The sequence below is a fragment of the Cajanus cajan genome, chromosome 3, assembly GCF_000230855.2.
Source record: "Cajanus cajan strain Asha chromosome 3, NIPB_CcT2T_4, whole genome shotgun sequence".
In the NCBI taxonomy this organism is placed as follows: Eukaryota; Viridiplantae; Streptophyta; class Magnoliopsida; order Fabales; family Fabaceae; genus Cajanus; species Cajanus cajan.
The window spans coordinates 45,644,185-45,652,381 of NC_138519.1; positions in this window are offsets into that span (position 1 = coordinate 45,644,185).

The window sequence follows — 8,197 nt, forward strand, 5'->3', positions numbered from 1 at the left end:
TTATGTTTATTCAAACAGGGTTAAATAATGTGGTCTAGAGATTTATTGCAAGCAAGAAAAGAAGCAATAAGAAATAATGAAGAATGATTTTATTATAATCATAATGGAAACATGTGCCCTATCGAGGCTCGGGGGTCGGGCTGTCCCCGAGGAGTGATCTCTAATAGTCACTGAATTTACACATCCCTATTAGAAGGAAAAGGACACTTGATGACGACAGCTGGCCTTGACGTTTGTGAACCAGCCTTCCTAAAGATCTGGCTTAAAGAACGTCGAGAAGGATCTTGATTCCTCTTCGTTCTTTGATCTTTAACAGGGTTGTATCCTAACCCTTGTTTCCCCGGATTGTCCTTGATAATGGGTAGCTCCGGGATTCCTTGGGAGTACTTGCCCAATCCTTGTCCTGGCAAGTATCCGTTCTTTGTGAGCATATGAGCTACCTTCTTCATTTCTCGAGGAAACGTTTCAACATTGGCAATTTCCAATGCTTGGAAGGCGGTTTCCAAAGCTTCCTCTGCTGCATCCACATAAGGTATGTTGGATGGCTTGCTGATGAGTATGTCATCTTCAGCTTGTACAGTCACCAGTTTGTCATCCACTATGAACTTGACTTTCTGGTGGAGCGTAGAGGGTACAGCTTTCGCATCATGAATCCAAGGTCGGCCGAGGAGACAGCTGTATGCAGGAGTAATATCCATCACTTGAAATTCGACGTTGAAGATGGTGGGTCCAATTTGGATTGGAAGATTGACTTCTCCCACCACTTCTCTTTTAGAGCCGTCGAAAGCTCGAACGATCATGTTGCTTGGGCGCATTTGGACTCCCTTGATTGCCACTTGATCAAGAGTTCTTTTGGGCATCACATTCAAGGAAGATCCATTATCCACCAAGACTTTCGCGATGTGATACTCCTTGCACTTTACAGAGATGTGCAGGGGCTTGTTGTGATTAGGTCCCTCGGCGGGGATCTCTTCATCGGTGAAAGTGAGGTGATCATTAGCCGTGATGTGGCTAACAATTCCCTCAAACTTGTCTTGGGAGATGGTATGCGACACATATGCTTCGTTCAAGACCTTCAACAGAGCTTGCCGATGCGGTTCGGAGCTTAGGATCAACGACAACAAAGTGATCTTTGCTGGTGTCTTGTGAAGTTGATCCACAATGGAGTACTCGCTCTGTCTGATGAATTTTAACAGCTCATCAGTCTCCTCCTCGGATTCTTTTTCCTCGGTTTTATCTTTTCCTTTTTCTTTATTCTTGGGAGCTTTATCATGAAGATCTTCGGGAGTGTAGATCCTACCACTCCTAGTCATGCCCCCAAGTCCAGCGATATTGGAGATATCACTGTCGGCAGAAGTATGGATGTCGTATATCCATGGCACAGCCTTATTCGATTCGTAAGGAAAAGGTCTTGGAGCGACAATCCTTAACGGCGTGGGACCTTCCCCTTTTTCTGTCTTGATTACCAACAACGGCGTCGTCGTGTGTTCGCTTTGCGCAGTTGTTGGTTTGCATTTTATCACAAATGGCGTGCGATCCATTCTGAACATACGCATCGATTAATTCTTTCTTTTTATTAATCTTTATTATTAATTATTAGGAGAGATAAATGCAAAATGAATGACTAATGAGATGCAAAGGCAATAAATCTCAAAAATACGATTTTATTCATTAAAGAAAGTGTTCAACTTTTATACAATGCTTTGAAGCAATTTTTTACAATAAGAGAGAAGCCGGTAAAAACCCACAGGCGGGTTCATATTTCTTTGCCATTCATCTTCGGCTTCCTCGACATGACGACCCATTGCTTCAATCTGCGTATGGACCGCTTGGCTCATATCGTCACTGATTTTCCGAGCCTCCTTCGCTTTTTGAGTATAGTAGTTGATCATGGCCTGTAGCTCATTAAGCTCGTCTTCGGCTCGATCCTTCTCCTCTTGGAGTTTGGCCATTTGTGCCAATCCTTCCCTTTCCTTTCTGCGGAAATCGGAAAGGTTTGCGGCTTGTCGTTGAGCGACTTCCCGCCATTGCTGTGCGTCGGATCGAGTCAGAAACAAATCATCTTGCATGTCCTTGATCAACTGTGCCTGCTTTGCATGCTCGGCTTCAAGGCGTGCTATCTTCTCATTGACTTCTTGGAGTTGACTACTCGGTTCAACCTTTGGCATTTTGGATGCCCGAGTAGTCTCCTCGTTGAGGTTAGCACACTCATCCTTGAGCCGCTCTATCTCATGGTCCTTCTTCTTGCATTGCCTTTGAAGACCATCAATGGTGAAACTGGATTCTTCGTTTTTCTCTTCAAGAACTCTCATCTGAGCTCCCATGATTTCCAGTTTCTTGGTCAAGGCGTCGACCTGTTCTTGCAACACCCTCCTTGTAGTCGTGGTTGCACAAGAGGTGGATGGTTGTGACACCCCCCTCTCATTCCTCCATTTCTCGTAATCAATGGAAACGGACACCCGAGGCTTTTCAAGCTCGAGATCTCCCTCATAGGTTGGTCTCTCCCACGCTCTTATAACAGCGTGCATATCTCTCTGATGCTCGGGATCGAAAGAGAAACACAACCCTCCCAGCTCCTCTATGGTAGGAACGATTTGGGTCCTCATTAGTTGCCTCATAACCAATTTAGGTGAGTAGGTTATGCAACCTCTGAGGCCCATCAACGGTATGCTCGAATAACTGCCGCATCTTGTCAATACATGGCTCGGACGGAACCAAGGGCAAACCCACGTGAAGTGCTCGATACTCCACTGTTCCATCTCATCCTTCCACTCGGAAGCATATCGGCGGCAGACGGGGATCTTTGAGAAGCTTCTCAACGGATCGGGCAAAGTCCCCATGTGACTAGAGGCGTAGAAATGTGTGATGCCCCACACATATAACAAGGAGGTGCAGCATCGGATGATCTTCCCTTGATTCTGTTGAGATAGATGAACAGATAGCAAGGTGTCGGCAAGAATAGCGGGCACGGGACTCTTCATATGTACGTCCCAAGCAAAGAAAGCGTCCATCGCAGCATGGTCCACTGTGTTAGCGTGAAAGGGGAATAGGATCGTCCCAAACACGGCTAATGCAAGAGTCTTGTTGAAAGCTAACCAATCTCCCTCACCAGCCAAGGAAGAAAGGTGGTCCTCGATCATAGCAAGCTTCCAACCCTTGATACTGCCGTTCCCTACTAAGGCAGCTGATCGTAGTGGTAGTTTGACCTGAGTGGCTATTCTCTCTACGGCCACATAGTTCCCCTGAAAAAGGTAGACCCCAGCTGATTTAGGCCACCGTAACATGAGCTCGTACTCCTCTAGAGTAGGAACCAGGTCAAACTGGGGGAACTCAAAACAGTGCAGATCGGGACTCCAGAAGTGAACCAATGCCCTCAGAAAAGCTGGATCCACACAAATCCTCATCAAATCGAGAACTCGCCCATAAGATTTCTCAAACTCGACGCGAGCCTCTCTTGACATCAAGGTACAGAGGTGATCCAACCTCTCAGCACGGTATAATAGGAAGTCCACTTTCTTTAATGGCCTTTGCACCTCCCTAGACCTCTCCATAATCTACAATACAATGCATGATATGAGATGATGGCGATGAATATGCATGCATAGTGTTTATTCGACTAAGCATTATCATGTTTTTCGGGATATTCCTAAGATGATGCATGATATTGCTTGGTTTGGATAAATACGTATTTTTTTCTTTTTGAGTATTTTGTATTTTTTGTATATTTTGGGTGAAAAGGGAAACTACCTATATGAATGCAATGGAGGCAGATGTTAACACCATGTACTAGAAAATCTTTATTTCTATTTATTCTTATTTTTTATTGTAAACAAGAATGTTGTATGTTTAAAAGGTGCAAATATATGCTCATACAATGTCACATAAAAAATGCACACACAATTCACTCATCCACGAACAGTCACGAGCGAATCACGAGGTAGGGGTATCAAAGGGTAATGAAGTAATTTTAACTATTATTTGTTAAAATAATCTGTCACTAAATGGGACTGACTCTCGAAGCTTCCCCAGCGGAGTCGCCATCTGTCGCCACCGGCCCGAAACGGGCCTCGGCGGTCGCGAAGACGGTCGAGCTCGCTTTTATTTTAGTTTTGAAAATGTATTGGATTATTAGAACGACTTGTTCTCAAACTGAGACCTTGTCGATCTTATCCAATTTATTTATTAAATGTCTCACTTATCCATATTAATCCCAAGCGGGACCCTCCATGGATTAGTGGTTTTCGCAAAAGGAGGGTTCGTGGAGTCGCCACCAATGTTTTACTCAAAACATTGGAAAAAGGGATAAGGCAATAGATTTTATAAATCAACTTTGGCCATTACAACCAGAGTTGGGTAAGGGAGTCGGTTACGCGTGGGGAAGGTGTTAGCACCCCACAGCGCCCCTTTCGGGTTCCCTATGACAGATTATTTTCTAAAATAACAGCGTAAAATTACTAAATTACCCCTATTTATTCTAAACGATTATAAATTAACTATCTACATGATGACAGTTTAAATATACACACAGAAAGCAGTAAAAGGAAGGACTTTAAGAAGAAACCTTTGAAGCGTGCTTTTATATATTTCGTAAAACTGGGAAGCTTTTTGGCGTTCCCTCGCTCTACAAGCCCGCTCGCTCCCTCCTATAAAATTTTGACTATGGAAATCCGGAGGATTTCCCTTCGACTAGGTTCGAATCTCCAAGCTAAGTGCTCGGAATTCCAGAACTTCGTCGGATCGACTCCCAGAGAGATTTCTAGGGCAGAACACTGCTCAAAAACCCTAGAATACTCAAGGAGGGAGTCAAAACTGAGTGTGAAAGTGTGGAATGACGTCCAATTGACGTCATATTTATAGGGAATAGGCGCAATACGGGCTACAGAATCAATACGGCCGTATTGAAATTTTTGAACTTCAATACGGCCGTATTGAGTTCAATACGGCCGTATTGAAGCTCAGAAATTTCAATATGGCCGTATTGAGTTCACTGCGGCTGTATTGAAGCTTCAATACGGCCGTATTGATTTCAGTACGGCCGTATTGAAGTTCAGAAACTTCAATACGCCGTATTGAGTTCACTACGGCCATATTGAAGCTTCAATACGGCCGTATTAAGTTTAGTACGGCCGTATTGGGCTTCATTCCCTCCACTTCCTTATTTTAAGCTATTCTAAGACCTCTAGACCTACAGAGAACCCTCCTAGGGCCTTTCAGGAGTTCTTCTGGCTGATCTTCCTTCAGTCTTCGAGAGTCTTCAAGCTTTATTTCCGACCCGGACAATTTTAGGGGTCTACAGTGACAGATAATTTTTAACAAATAATAGTTAAAAATTACTTCGTTACCCCTTGCTTGTATGATAACATGATTTATTATATGGCTTTAAATAACTGTTGTATGTTTAAATTCCGCAATTGTTTGAAATACAAACTGTACACAAACCTTTGCACACAACAGTTCCCTCTATACCCGAGGGCATGAGTGATTAACCATAGGGAGTGGATGTTAGTACGGCCGGTTGTCGAATGGGTCTATAGGTGCCCGTAGACCGTTGTCGGAAAACATCACTCAAGGTGATAACCATGAACTCGAGTCCGACAGTGCGTTGGAGCTTTCCATCGGCTTACGACGAGAGGAATTGGGTCCCTATAATGGGGGCACCTTGGGGGCCTTGGACTGGTGAGAACAGTTAGAACCTACCTTGAATATGCACTTTTCTGCAGGATACCCCTACCTCGTGATTCGCTCGTGACTGTTCGTGGATGAGTGAATTGTTTGTGCATTTTTATGTGACATTGTATGAGCATACATTGCACCTTTTAAACATACAACATTCCTTTTTAAAATAAGAATAAATAGGAATAAGAATCTTCCATTATACGGTGTTAACATCTACCTTCATCACATTCATATAGGTAGTTTCCCTTTTCACCCAAAAAATACAAAAAATATATAAAATAAAAAATACCCAAAAAAAAAAAAAAAGGGTTATTTATCCAAACCAAGCAATATCATGCATCATCTTAGGGACATCCTAAAAACATGATAATGCTTAGTTGAATAAACACAATGCATGCATATTCATCGCCATCATCTCATATCATGCATTCTTATCAAAGATCATGGAGGGATCTAGGATTGCATTTCATACATCCCTCCTAGTAAATCATTAATAAACATTAATAAAAAGAAAGAATTAATCGATGCGTATATTCAAAGAATGGATCACACGCCGTTCGTTATCAAGTGTAAGCCAACAACCGCGCCAAGCGAGCACACATCAACTCCGTTGTTGGTAATCAAGACAAACAAAGGGGAAGGTCCAACACCATTAAGGATCACAGTTCCAAGGCCTTTCCCTTACAAATCAAATAAGGCTGTGCCGTGGATATACGACATCCACTCTTCTGCCGACAGCGATATCTCTAACATCGCTGGACTTGGGGGCATGACTAGGAGTGGCAGGATCTACACTCCCAATGATCTTCATAACAAAGCTCCCAAGAATAAAGAAAAAGAAGAAAAGAAAACCGAGGAAAAAGAATCCGAGGAGGAGACAGACGAGCTGTTAAAGTATATTCGACAGAGCGAGTACTCCATCGTGGATCAACTTCATAAGACGCCAGCAAAGATTACGTTGTTGTCGTTGATCCTATGCTCCGAACCACATCGGCAAGCTCTGTTGAAAGTCTTGAACGAGGCATACGTGTCACACACTATCTCCCAAGACGAGTTTGAGGGGATTGTTAGTCACATCAAGGCTAATGATCACCTCACCTTCATCGATGAAGAAATCCCCGCCGAGGGATCAAACCACAACAAGCCCTTGCACATCTCTATAAAGTGCAAGGAGTATCACATCGCTAAAGTCTTGGTAGATAATGGATCTTCCTTGAACGTAATGCCAAAAAGAGCGCTCGAGCAAGTGGCAATCAAGGGAATCCAAATGCACCCGAGCAACATGATCGTTCGAGCTTTCGACAGTTCTAAAAGAGAAGTGGTGGGAGAGATCAATCTTCCAATCCAAATTGGACCCACTATCTTCAACGTCGAATTTCAAGTGATGGACATCACTCCCGCATACAGCTGTCTCCTCGGCCGACCTTGGATTCATGATGCGAAAGCTGTTCCTTCTACGCTCCACCAGAAAGTCAAGTTCATAATGGGTGACAAGCTGGTGACCGTGCAAGCTGAAGATGACATACTCATCAGCAAGCCATCCACCATACCTTATGTGGATGCAGCAGAGGAAGCTTTGGAAACCGCCTTCCAAGCATTGGAAATTGCCAATGTTGAAACGTTTCCCCGAGAAATGAAGAAGGTAGCTCATATGCTCACAAAGAACGGATACTTGCCAGGACAAGGATTAGGCAAGGACTCCCAAGGAATCCTGGAGCTACCCATTATCAAGGACAATCCGGGAAGACAAGGGTTAGGATACAACCCTGTTAAAGATCAAAGAACGAAGAGGAATCAAGATCCTTCTCGACGTTCTTTAAGCCAGATCTTTAGGAAGGCTGGTTCACAAACGTCAAGGCCAGCTGTCGTCATCAAGTGTCCTTTTCCTTCTAATAGGGATGTGTAAATTCAGTGACTATTAGAGATCACTCCTCGGGGACAGCCCGACCCCCGAGCCTCGATAGGGCACATGTTTTCCACTATGATTATAATAAAATCATTCTTCATTAATTCTTTATTGCTTCTTTTCTCGCTTGCAATAAAATTCTAGACCACATTATTTTAACCCTGTTTGAATAAACATGAATGAGGATAAAATCATCTTAATAATAATAAACCCACATCATTTTTATGTGGAAGTGTGTGTGTCAACTTGGAGCACCTTTTCTTGGCCTCAATAAGTGCCATCATGGATAAAGAAATCCTAAAGAGCAAAAGACCCGCTAGGAATCCCACAAAAGGGTGACCTAGGCAAAAGTTAGGGTTACAAAATAAGAGCAAAAGACCCGCTAGGAATCCCACAAAAGGGTGACCTAGGCAAAAGTTAGGGTTACAAAATGAAGACAAAAACCCGCTAGGAATCCCACGAAAAGGGTGACCTAGGCAAAAGTTAGGGTTACAAAATGAATACAAAAGCCCGCTAAGACATCACAAAAGGGTGTTTTAGGCAAAAGTTAGGGCCGTCAAAAAAGAAAAACAAAATAAATCCATGATGGTACCATCAATTGAATTCAACAAGGGG